At 45.0% G+C, this 13913-nt stretch overlaps 1 protein-coding gene across 1 annotated transcript in view; it reads left to right on the top strand.

The window, feature by feature from the left end:
- Positions 1 to 9307: 9307 nt before the first annotated feature.
- The window catches only part of ELOVL7 (ELOVL fatty acid elongase 7), a 44053-nt gene continuing 39447 nt past the window's right edge, over positions 9308 to 13913 (top strand). Inside the window, exon 1 of the mRNA XM_040420171.1 lies at positions 9308 to 9380. The gene's annotated coding sequence lies outside the window, so the exon portion shown is untranslated. The remainder of the gene's footprint in view (positions 9381 to 13913) is intronic.

Below are 13913 nucleotides of genomic sequence, written 5' to 3'. Positions count from 1 at the left end.
AAGCAGGTGTATTGCAGGCCTGCGGATGCTCAACAGACAGGATGCGTTTTTTGGGGGTTATTGTTCTGATGGATCAGAGGAATGGCAAAATAATCAGTGACATCAACACAAACTTACTGCTGACACCCACTCCACTCTCTCAGGGGGGCTCTACTTGTATAAGCGTTTAATAGAACAGGTTCTGTAGACATCTATGTGGAATCAGCTGATGACAGTGTAAAAGGAGTGTGCTTCTTCTTGACGCTAACATCGACCTGTAAGGCTGAGTTCATACTTGAGTTATTTGGTCAGTTTTGGCCCCGTGACTGCCCAAATAAGTGAAGTGTGCAGTGATTCTAACAGCAATGCCTGTCATCTGCATGTCCTACTGACAGTATTATTTCACTACCACAGCAGACTCCCTATGCGTGTTACTGCAAGGCAGAATGTTCTACACCACTATAAAGGCTCTCTGCAGCCAGGAAATAGAAGTTTTTTAACGTGATTCACCGAAAATAAATTCGTATCGAACAAGCCGAATCTAATTTTTGAAAAATTCGCTCATCTCTAGGTAAGATTTTCTTTCCATTTCTTTGGGTGCATAGCAGTTTTTTAATCAAGATTAAAGGGAACCTGTCAGTGCCAAAAGCCATCCCAAACCGCCAGCAGTACCTTCAAGTAGCCGGCAGTGAGTTTCTAATGATGATTTTCTTACTGCATTCTGATGAGGCAGAAGTATGAAAAAGTTATTTTATCCTCCTTCCGCGCTATTTTCCAGTCAGGCTTGAAGTCAAGGGGGCAGCGGCCTCCTTGCTTCAAGTGAAGGTAACCGCGCCCCCTTCCCTGCCCCTTCTCCTGTGACTGACCCCCCTTGACTTCAAGCCTGACTGGAAAATAGCGTGGACGGAGGATAAAAGAACGTTTTTCATACTTCTGCCTCATCAGAATGCAGTAAGAAAATCATTAGAAACTCACTGCCTGCTACTTGAAAGTACTGCTGGCGGTTTGGAATAGATTTTGACGCTGACAGGTTTCCTTTAACAAGGTACCGTTCCACAAGCTTCTGGAGTTTATCCAGAGCCAGTATACGGGACACCACCAGATAAACCTCAAGATTAGGTGTAACGAATGGCTTACCCACATGATCACTAATCCCCACTGATTGACACCTAGGACTCTGAAGGGTTAATAAATGCTTTTGATCAGAGGGGGATCCTAAATGGAAATGGCTCAAACGGATGCAAAATGTGCATAACTGATGCACAGGATGCTGTTTTTCCTTTATTTTTCTGTTCTTCTCTCCTCTTCCCACATTTGCCTCCCAGATTTCTCCCGTGTATCCCCCATACTGTAGAATTCTCCACCCTAACACATCAGACTCTCACCTACAGTGGAAACCTTCAAAAGAAACCTGAAAACCCACCTCTTCAGACAAGGCTACAACCAGTGACCCTGCTGCCTCTATACCACCATGACCAGCTTCACCCTCACCTACTGTGTCCTTCCTCCATACCTTGTAGATTGTAAGCCCTCATGGGCAGAGCCTTTTCTCCTTCTGTACCAGTCTGTAACTCGTCTTGTTCATGCTTATTGCAGTTGTCCGTATTATGTATGTATACCCCTTATCATATGTACAGCGCCATGGAATGAATGGCCCTTTAATAATAAATATCAGTGATGTGAACTCTCCTTTAGTTGCAAAGTGCTCCTCCAGCTCTTTTTTTTTAGTACCATTTTTGTTACCCCTGTCCTAACTTTTTTTGAAATGTGTTGCTGCCATTAAGTTGTAAATGGTAAATGTTTCACTTCCAACAGCCGAAATGTGTTCTATGATGATCTACTGTGAATAAACTATGGGTTTATGAGACTTGGAATTGGATTTTATATCTACCGTCTTGTAAAACCTAGAGGAAAAGCTATACTTATATGTATATCAATACATGACCTTACATATAGCCATAGCAATTTGGATGAAAGCATGCATGAAAGAGATTGTGCAGCCAGTACATATTGATGACCTGTCCTCAGGATAGGTCATCAATATCTGATTGGTGGGGCCCGACTGCTGGGACACCCTGTGATCACCTATTTCAAGAGAAGGCCACTTTAATTGAAATATGCATTAAGGGCCCTTCACACTGGCCGATTCTCAGCCAAATGATTGCTAACGAGCGTTCATAGTAGCATGCGTTACCGATTATCTGGCAGTGTAAAGGTGCCGCTGATTAACTGATGAACAAGCAGAGCGCATGTTCATCGGGTAATCGCATCACAAAAATCATTGTTTGCCGGCAACAGATCGCGCTGTATAAACAGCCTCTGCTGCCAGCAAAAGAGACTGTATGGGGACGAACAATGGCATTAGCGATCGCTCCTCCCCATACTGTGGAGGAAATCGTTGCATGTAAATGCAGCCGTCTCCTCCTCTGACGAGCAGACGCCAATCGCCTGCAAAATTGGCCCGTGTAAAAGGGTCTTAAGATGCTGTGTAATCTGGAGAAGCATCTTATCAGTATATAAATATTTGTCTACTTAGTTGAATGGATTAAGTGCCATGACTGCATTATACGGTACTTATGAGCTGATTGTGTCTTTGATTACGGACTTGCATATAAGCTGTTGATTCCTATAAGTGTGAATGAAGCCGAGCTGGTTAATTATTAGTGTCCCCAGTTGACATAGCGATATAGTACTGCATTGTTTGTTCTGCTCGCCTCACAACCTTCTGCTTCAGTTTGTCTTGCAAATAGTCTCCAGTATTTAGTCAGTGTTGTGCTGCCTTCCCCTGGTACTGAGAAAACTAGATAAGAATGGAACTACTGAGAAACTCTACTTAAGACTCTCCTGACACATATTACTGCTACCAGAGAGTTTTGTTATAGATTAGGGCTGCTCAAACCGTGAGGTGGCCACTAGTTGCCTATTGTCCTAGGATAATCTTAATAATCAGACCTCATTCCAGTCTGATGTGTGTCCCAGGCTTTGACCTAGGTGGCTGGTGCCTTGAGATGGAGATGAGGTGGCTGGAGATCACTGTGGGGTCTTATGAGATTTGACTTTACTTTAGAGTCTGGATTCTCAGATCACTGTGGGGTTTGGAGTCTTAGACCCCACAGTGATATCAAACCCAGAACCCTCAGTGATCTGTCTGAAATTTGACATTACTGTAGGGTCTGGGTTCCGAGATCTCTGAGGGTTTGGAATCTTAGTTCATTGTGGGGTTCCGTCTGGGATTTGAAGCCACCATGGGGTCTGAGTTTCATTTCACTGTGGGGTTTATCCGAGATCTGACATTATTTTAGTGACCGGGTTCTGAGATATCTGAGGGCCTGCATTTGATAACTTTGTGGAGTCTAAGGTCACTATGGGGCCTGTCTGGGGTCTGAGATCACAGATGAATCTATGTACAGTATAGGGTGTGTCGGAATTCATTCAATTGGCGATATTTGGAAGCATGGCTTATAAAAAGAAGTGGCGAATATGCATAGAAATTGTGCTTGGTACTTTACAATTGCCACTTTGGAGTCCTCCACTATGCTCCATGCCCCCAATATCTATGGCTGTTTGTAACTGGATTTTGGTAACTGTGTAGTTGTTGGTGAAGCTCAGTGTTGGTGAAGGACAGTTTTGACATGTCTCTCTCTGGCTGCAGCAATCTCTTATTTAGTGACATAGATGTAGAATTGGTTAAATTGACATGGCCCATTACAGGTTTTTTTTGCTTAATATTGTTATTATGCAGACAGGCACTCTACACCCGGTCTCACGCAGAAATAAAGAGTTATGAGTGTTAACTATTTTATTATAAATGCAATATAAAATAAGATAAAATGAGATGCAAAAATTCTTTAAGGATAAAAGGGGAGGGGTGGATAGGAATAGAAATTCAAATAAAAAGTTAAAATAAAAATGATGATAAAACTTCGCCCTTAGGGCAGGAGTGTCTCTTGTAAGAGCAAGATGAAGTAAAGAACGTTGTATCTTCCTAAATACGCATAAATGAAACATTTGCCAACCTTGCAAACATACAGTTATTGACCGCATGTGTAATAATCTGGGTCAAAGTTCATTATAGCCATATGCGGTAATTGGGGTCAAAAGTTCAGTATATAAATGTCCACAGAAAGTTCTTTATATCAGTTGAATTTCACAAAAATAGATATTACATTTCACAAAAGTAAATGTAAGTTCAAATGCTGATATCCATGAGCAGCAGAATTTTGCATAGGCAGATGCAATATCTTATATCCACAAGACTGCAATCTCCTTTCTCAGCAGTGATCCTTTATATCAATTCCTTGTGATAAGCAGCGGAATCTCACATAAGCAGATGTGGTCCCTTGTGTCAAACAGGACTTCACAGGAGCTTAAGTGGCCGTGTGGATCATATTTGTTTTAAATATACTTCGATAGTCTGTTTTGTCCCCCCACGGTAGTTAATACAGATCCATGAGGCTATTGTCAGAATGTACAGGTGTGAATATACATGTACATTCTGAGGCCCTCCCATTTCCAATACCGTCATATACCACCAGCTTCTAGGATCTCCTACGCCAACGACGCGCAGCTTGAACCCTAACTCCTCCCTCAAGCCTGCGCGTTCCTCCACAACCGTAACACACGTTCAATCGCTCCCTGCAAACCCAGGGCCCACAAATCAATGCCCACCGCATTCAAATGAACCCCATCCGCTCTCCAGAATCCTCCACTCCCCGACTTTAAATCAGTATGTCTGACCGCCACCGCCACATTACGTGCCATAAACCTCCCAATCGCCCTATTCACCTTCACTCTGGCCTTATTAAGGCGTTCCACCGAGCGTGTTTCCCTCCAAGTCTTACGGGCCACTATATCCGACCATACTGTTACCAGACCCGGAAACATGGACCACAATCTCAAAAGGTCGAACTTTATATCTTTAATCAACTCCCTGCAAGGCCTGACTCCCAAATCATTACCCCCGACATGAAACACTAAGATGTCGGGGGCCCGATACAACCGTGGAAAACGGTGCACTTCCCTCAACACGCTCCCCCATAACATACCCCTACACCCGAGCCACCGTATCACCGCGTCATCCCTACCGAAACCCAGCTGCCGCCCTTTTGGTCGCACGTCAGCCCGAATCGCCCCCAAAAAACAAAAGAGTGGCCAAGAATCCACACCAAAACCACACCTGTAACACAAAACAAAAACAAATTAATAAAAGCTTCCCCAATCAACACCCTCCCAAACAAACATATGATTTAAAACGCGAAGATTCCCACCTCCCTATTCTCTTAATCACTTCCTCACTCAACCCCAACCTGGCCGCCTCTGTTGCCGCCCCAATCCGGAAGGAATAACCCGTAAAATCCCTAGAGTCCATCCCTAACGCACCCAAACATTTTTTTAAAACCGCCACAAACTGGAATCGTGACAAAAACAACCCGTCTTCGTGCCTTAGCAGGGGTCCTCCCTCCCCAAAACTCACCCCCGACTTGTATTCTCTTAAGCAGCGTACCGGACATAACAAACACTCGGGAACCTCAAACAATGTCACGCTACAACCTCTGCCCTCCCTGTCCGTTATAGATACACGTATCCTCACCACCACTCTGTCACCATACAAGTCCACATCTTCCCCACACAACCCTCCCGCACTACGTACACTGGAACACACTAGTTCCCCCAAACAGAAAGCCCCGAAAAAAGCTAAAGAACCGCACTTCACTCACTGATCTGCAAAGCGAACCCACCTGCACACCTATCTGCAACAATAACGCAAACAAAACCGGCCTCCTACTATCAGCCACTCGCTTACCCCTTCTACATACTTTCAATACCTGTTTTACCAAAAAGGTTTTCGCAACATCCGGGAGGCCCCTCAATTTAAAACCGAACGCCAAACCTGCCATAACCCGATTCACCTGCGCTACTGACCATCCTTTTTCCGCCACATTCCCCAAGAACAATAATAACGGAATCTCACCCTCATCAATGCTCACTCCCAACTCAGCGCACCACAGCTCACAATCCCTCCATGCCTTACCGTAGGCCACCCAAGTGCCAGCGCTCAGAGACTCCCTCAAAACCCCCGCTACTGTACCTCCAAGAGCTCCCAAAGAAACTCCGGACACACTAGCCCGTCTGCCTCCGCTTCCGAGGCCAGCTGCCGAAAACGCTCCCACTGCAAACGAGAAAGAGTGTCAGCCACCCCATTATCAACCCCCGGCACATGTACAGCCACAATCCAAGCGTTAAGCGCTAAACAACATAACACTAAATGCTGCAATAACCTAACTACTGGAGGAGACAAAGCAGTCAAACCGTTGATCGCCTACACCACCCCCAGGTTATTGCAATGAAAACAAACTTTTCGATTTCTGAACCTATCCCTCCAGAGCACCACCGCAAGCACCATCGGAAACAGCTCCAACAACGCCACGTTCCTAACCCAGTCCCTGGGACTCAGACCATTTCCCCGCACACCACTGGCCATCGCAGTGCACTCCAAATCCCGCCCCCCACCCCTGCAGCGTCCGAATATAAATCAAAATCAAAACTGTCCACCGCATCACCCATAACCAATGCCCCACCATTAAAATCCCTCAAAAACCCCTCCCAAACCGCTAAATCACCCTTCAACTCGCGACCCAACCGAATAAAATGATGCGTATTTCAGATTAGTAAATGACCCCCTAGGTGCGGGTCAAAAACACCCAACAGGTGCAGATCTTTCCATTACACCTGATCTCTGTGGAGGCTTCACTACTGGTTTTGGCTCACAATAACTGATGGAAATATCTTATCAAATAACTGAAGTGTGAACTCAGCCTAAGGCCTCATGCACATGACCGTTCTGTTTTTTACGGTTCGCAAACTGCCGTGTGAAGCCCGTGCCCGTGCTGTGGATCGCAAATTGCGGTCCGCAATGCACGGGCACCGACCGTGGCCCATCCGCGCATGGGGATCGCGGACCCATTCACTTGAATGGGTCCGCGATCCGTCCATTCTGCAAAAAGATTGAGCATGTTCTATCTTTTTGCGGTGCAGAGGCACAGAACGAAACCCCAGGAAGCACTCCGTAGTGCTTCCGTAGTGTTCCGTTCCGCATCTCCGGATTTGCGGACCCATTGAATGCACACGGAACGGTGCCCGTGTATTGCAAATGCGGGCCGCAATACGGCAACGGACAGCACACGTTCGTGTGAATGAGCCCAAAAAGTAGGCAGTTGTGTTTTCTGCATTGCAGTCATGTGCTTAGGACATTGTAGTTTCCAAGGAGTTTTCCACACCTGCTTTTGTAAGCCGTCAGATGAGGAGAAGTATATTCAGGATCTGGGTGTAGAAATAACCTCGGGCCATTTTAACTGACATCCAAATGCTTCTTCTGCCATCCCAGCCCAGGACATGATTACCTCTCTGTAAGGCCTCATGCACACGGCCTTCGGATGTTTTACGGTCTGCAAATTATGGCTCTGCAAAACACCAATACCAGCCGTGTGCATTTTACATAATGGAGCGGCCGGCCTCTAAAGGAACAGTCTTAACCTTGTCCGTAATTTTTTGGAACAGAACGGAAAATATGTTTGTGTGCATGAGCCCTCAACGTTGGGAGTTTTCTGCAATTGAAATACATGACATGTTCGATAACCCAGTATTCGCCACAATGAAATATATCTGAAATATTTCCACCATTGTATAGTTACACGCTCTGGAGAAGGCTCCCAGTGTATACCATAGGGCCACATTTACATGGCATATGTCAAAAGAGGGTTCATGCTGGCACATGCTGAAATGGTGTATGGTGAGATCCTTTTTTTTTCACTGTATGGAATAGGACAGTAGACTACGCTATTCCATGGCCAAGTCCTATGGGTGGTATAGTGGAATACGGTATATACATTGGTGCCTTCACCCAGAGGTATACATATGGAGATCCTGATGTAAACCTCCAGCAGAAGATAATAATATAGTGCAAACAGGACCTTTGAGAGTCAATTAATCCCACCAAAACCAGTATGACTCCAGACTAAAGAGATGTGGACAGAAGGGTATTTATCAGCGGCTATACAACCGAAAACTGCCTGTAAAAGCAGTACATTTTGGTGCCTAATTTGTGTAAAAATTACCAATTTTTGTCCATTTCCCGTTTTCTAAAAAGTGAGTGGGGAGGTGGTGTGGCTTTCCATAGCCTGACAGATTAAGGGCTCATGCACAAGACCGTGTGCAGTTTGCGGTCCGCAAAACCCGGATCTGCAGAAAAAATGGATCGCATCCGTGCGACGTCCGTTTTGCATCTGTATTTTTGGGGGATCCATTGTAACAATGCCTGTCCTTGTCTGCAAAACGGACAAGAATAGGACATGTTCTGACTTTTATGGAACGGACATGTGGATGCGGAAAGCACACGGATCACGCATCTGTGTTTTACAGTTGTGTGCATGAGGCCTATTAGGAGACCTGTGCTTCTTAATAAATTATTTGCATTTAGGGCTCATGCACATGGCTGTCGTTGACCGATGCCCGTATTGTGGCCTGCAAACAGCAGCTCCGCAATATATGGGCACCAGCGTTTGTGCACCGCTTCATGCATGCAGACCCCTTCACTTGAACGGGTCTGCAATCCGGAAGGTATGGTGCGGAACGGAGGCACGGAAGCACTATGGAGTGCTTCAGTGGATTTTCTGTCCACGTATGGGGAACGCAAGTGAACGGGTCCGCACTATATACGGCAGTCACGTGGTCGCAAAAAAAAAGCTGAAATGACTCCGTGTGCATTCTGTTTCCGTATGTCTGCATGGCTGTTGCGCAAAAAGATAAAACATGTCCTATTCTTCTCCATTTTGGGGACAAGTATAGGCATTTTTACAATGGATCCGCAAAAAAAAAGTCACACGGACGTCATCCGCATTTTTTGTGGACAGCAAAATACATACGTGTGCATGAGTCCTAAGGCTTAAGGGTGCCTTTACACACAGTGGATTTTGTTGCAGAACGTCAGTCCGTTCCATTCACCTCAATGGGGCTTGCAGAAGTCCATGTGCTTGCCTCCCCGTTCAAATGAATGGAACTGATATTAAGTGCAAATTTCTGCAACAAACTCCGCAGCGCGTGAAGGCGTCCTAATATACGGCACACGAAGAGGCACGTCACGTTTCTTGTATGTCAGTGAGCCTGTTCCACAGCATGCATGAGCATTCGATTTTAGCATTCCTGAAGATAGTGACCTGCCTGAAAGCTGCTTGTCAGCCTCCCCTCCATCCCAGCCTCCTGATGTAAGAGCCACTCCCTGTAGCCATGTGTAATGTGAGAAGGGAGGGTCTGCCAGTGACTCATTGCCCCATCCTGTGTGCAGCTCTTCAGGTCGCTTCTCTCTTCTTGCCTGCACGGTGGACAGGTGCTGCTGGTCCTGAGAGGTAAGGAAACTTCTCTGCCTTTATTTCTTTTCTTATCTGCTGCCTTATACATCTGTATGGTAAATGTGAGGCTTTACCCTCTAAGTGCACATATAGTAGTAGAGCAACTGCTGGTGTATGGATAAGGGTCCATTCACACGTCCGTATGTGTTTGGCGGATCCGCAAAACACAGACACCAGCAATGTGCGTTCCACATTTTGCGGACCGCACATCACTGGCACTCTCATAGAAAATGCCTTTATTGCGGACAAGAATAGGACACATTCTAATTTTTTTGCGAAACGGAAGTGCGGATGCGGACAGCACGTTCCGGCCCCATTAAAAATGAATGGGTCTGCACCTGTTCTGAAAAATTGCGCAATGGATGCGGACTCCTTTTGTGGACGTGTGAATGAAACCTAATAGGCTCCTAATAGGGGGGAGCGAACTTGTGTTTCAGGTTCGCTGTACAAGGTTTGGGTTACCTAAGAATTCTGTTATGGATTCCGCTACCACGGACCACAGTCCGTGGTGGCGGAATCCATAACGGAATTCTTAGATATGCCGAACTTGAAACACAAGTTCGCTCAATCCTAGCTCCTAAACATCTATCCCAAGTAGATTAGAACCTGCTTTTGTGTTACTTTTTAAGGCTACATTTACACAACGTAGTCTATGGGTTTATCCACACAACGCTTTTTTTTTTAGACGGCGAATAACAGCCCCCATAAAGTTGAAGGGGCCCGCGTTAATTTAAAAAAGTGAATGTAGCCTAAAAATGCATGTCCTATTGTTTTTGGGCAGCGTGGACCGTATTGCATTCAACTGAATGGGTCCACATCCGCAAACTGCGTGCACACGAACAGTGCCGGTGCATTGTGTACCGCAATCTGCGGTTTGTGTGCATGAGCCCTGAACATGGTCTACGCATTGGACTAGTGTTCCCTGCAGCAGGGGTATTGAGGTTCTGCTCTCTGAAAGGACTGGAATGGGGAGTCCTCCATTCATTCTCCTTCCATGGTACTATGGACCCAGTGCGGATATGTGATATATGACAGGGCTGGGTGTCGTCCTGGCACCTGCTTCACTGCTCCGTGTACATTTATAGCCTAGAGCCAATCTGCTTTAGTAAAATATTAATGTCTGTGCTGAGAGCAGAATGTTTTTTTTTTTTCCTACTGCAGGTTTGACTTTGAAATGATGCGTGGTCCTATTTGAATAAGCCTGCGCTTGATCTTTCCATTTGCCTATCTGAACAGTGAATATTCTTTACTTGTCATGCTGCCGTTTTCTAAAAACCGAGGGCTTGACCAGCATGGTGTCTCCAACATGAACTCATTGCTGTGTTTTTTGGCAGAGGTTTTTCTTTTTTAATTAGCTTTTTATTATATTGTCGTTAAAATCCACAGGGACCAATAGCATATGGTTGTTGTTCCTCACTATAAGGCGTCATGCACGCGACCGTGTCCGTTTTGCGGTCCGCAAATTATGGATGCCGGCTACGTGCGTTCTGCATTTTGTGGAACGTAACCTCCGGCCCTCAGTAGAGCAGTCCTATTCTTGTCCGTATCACAGACAAGGATAGGACATGTTCTATTTTTTGCGGCCCCATTGAAGTGAATGGGTCCGCACCCGACCCTAAAAAAAAAATGCGGATCGGATATGGACCCAAACCACAGTCATGTAGATGAGGTCTAATACTAAGGTTATTTATTATGTTTTAGTTATTTAATGTGGGAAGTGAACATGTGTGCCCTGTAAGGCCTCGTTCACATTTCCATGTCACATATTCCATTCGTGAAGGATCCGTGGTTGGTCCCGGTTTCCGTTTTTACCATTCGTTTGTCATCTGTAAGTTGCTCAGCTGAAAATCAATTTCCACAGAATCTCTTAGTATTCAGTGAAAAACGGACGCACCACAGATGCCATTCGTGTTGTCAGTGATTTTCACGGATCCATAGACTTCAATGGGCGTGCTTGGTCCGCATCACTGATCAAAGTAGTGCATGTGTCCGTGATTTTTTATTTTTTTCCATGGTCAGTAAAAAAAAAATACTGAAATGTGAACAGACACGTTTAAATCAACGCTGTCCTTGGAAAATGCTGATAGCACACATCAGTGAAAAATAGAAATGTGAACGAGACCTAAGGCCCCATGCACACAAACGTATCCGTTTCGCGTTCGTATGCCGCCTTTTCATACGCCGTTTTATTTGCGGACCCTTTTTAATGAGTCCATGGCCTCGATTTCATGGGCAAAGTCTGTCTTTCCATGGAACAGACAAACGGATGTGGAAAGCACATAGAATAACTGCATCATCCATCTGTTTGAACACTATTAGGGCTCATGCACATGACCGTATGCCATCCGAGACATACGGTCCGTGAGCGGGCCATATTTCCCGAAGCGGCATACATCGTGTGCATGGGAGCGCACAGCATCATAGGTTACTATGATGCTGTGCGCTCCTGTGCGTACGATGAATGCAGCTCCAGGGCATACGTTCGTGTGCATGAGCCCTAATAGTGTTCAAACAGATGGATGATGCAGTTATTCTATGTGCTTTCCACATCCGTTTGTCTGTTCCATGGAAAGACAGACTTTGCCCATGAAATCGAGGCCATGGACTCATTGAAAAGGGTCCGCAAATAAAACGGCGTATGAAAAGGCGGCATACGAACGCGAAACGGATACGTTTGTGTGCACGGGGCCTTAGCCAAAATTGTCCAGAGATGACCTGTGAATCACATCACAGGGAAATTCCTTGGGAGGGAGTCTATTCACAGGCTCCATCCTGTCAGTAAGGGTTGTGAAGATTATACCACTTGCCTCGAAAGAACTGTAGACGGGCATCGTCCGATTATCAGGGGACATACTGGTAGCTTCTTGGCTGGAGTGACATTCTCATTTTGTTTGGATTGGCGGTGGCCCTTTCCAATGTCGGGCATTTCTAGAAATTAACAGGAGGTTCCTGACATGGGATCGACCTTAGGGGTCACGCATAGGTCCGGATCAGATGCGGACCTAGCTGACAGCTGTTTAACATGTATAGCCATCTGACGTGGAAATTATGGCTATAAACTGTAATCATTTTCTTTTTTTACTATACAAATCAATTCCATGTATTATTCTAAAGTTGGTGTAGTATTAGGGCTCATGCACACGACCATATGTATTTTGCGAAACAGAATAGCCGGCCCCTAATAGAACAGTACTATCCTTGTTTGTAATGCGGACAATAATAGGACATGTTCTATTTTTTGGCGGAACGGACATACGGAAACGGAAGGCACACGGAGTAGCTTCCGTTTTTTTGCAGACCCATTGAAATAAATGGTTCCGCATACGGTCCGCGAAAAAAAACAAAAAACGGAACGGACGCGGAAAGAAAATACGTTCGTGTGCATGAGCCCTTAATGTATGTAAATAACAGGGGTGGTTGGATTGGGTTGTATCTAGGATATAACATCTTCCTGAGACTTTTCTTTTGAGTCTTGGTTTCCAGGTTTCACACTAGTGGCAAGGAACTCCATCAGGCTTTTATAGTCAATAGGACTGGAGCGGTAGTCCGCGGGCACATAGATCCGACAGGCTGTTCACCCGCCGGAACAGCCTGCCGGAGTTCCTTGCCGCTAGTGTGAAACTAGCCTTACTAAAAACAAAGCAAAACCCACCGTGCCTCCGTATAGTTGGGCTGCTTACACTTGGGGTGTTGGCCTTGTTACTACACACAACACAAAGTGGTCAATGTGATGGTTACTAAGGTGTGATACGTCTGGCCATAGTGTCATGTTGCACATGCTGTATTCTAGTGACGTGCAATCAATCATCTGGCTTTTACAAATAGTGTAATATGTTTTATTAATATTTACAGATTTGAAAAAATGTGCGTCACATTGTTATCTAGAGGTCAGATAACGCATAGATATGATGTCTGTGTTATGTATTAATGATGTCAATGAGTGGCATGTGATGTACATTATATAGGCAGTCATTAGATATAGTCCTCTGTACTAAACCTCCTCGAGGACTCAAAGTAGTAAGGTGACAATTGGAGATCTCTTTGATTTGTATAAGTCCTCAACCGCAACTTTATTGCGTATATTGTACCTTAGGTCAACAGTTTCAGCCCTGAATAAAACTTTTTTTTCCAATTTAGTGTTTATAGAGTTGGAAATAGTATTTTATGTCAAAATTTAGCTTTATCTTCTTGCATAGCAAAACGCTATGAGAAAAGTATTTTTGAGCGGCCCTTATTGCATTACGGGGGTGGTTCTTTGACCTTTTACCAAGGTAGAACATAAACTATTCTTACATCATTCATTGATCAGACTTCCTGAAAGGGCATGTCCACATAAGAATATCAGTTGATATAAAGATATAACCTGGGTCAATAGTTGAGTAACTTTGCAAATAAATTCCATGACTTATGTTGTATTGATTTTAGGTTACAGCTCATTTCATAGTCCAGATCTACATTCATAACTCTGCTGGCTGTCACTGGAAATGGTCATCAAGCATGTCATCGGACCTATGACTCATATTTACTCGT

This window comes from Bufo bufo, chromosome 2, assembly GCF_905171765.1.
Source record: "Bufo bufo chromosome 2, aBufBuf1.1, whole genome shotgun sequence".
Lineage (NCBI taxonomy): Eukaryota > Metazoa > Chordata > Amphibia > Anura > Bufonidae > Bufo > Bufo bufo.
Note: the sequence above shows the minus strand (reverse complement) of the source record. Positions and strands in the feature narration are given on the sequence as shown.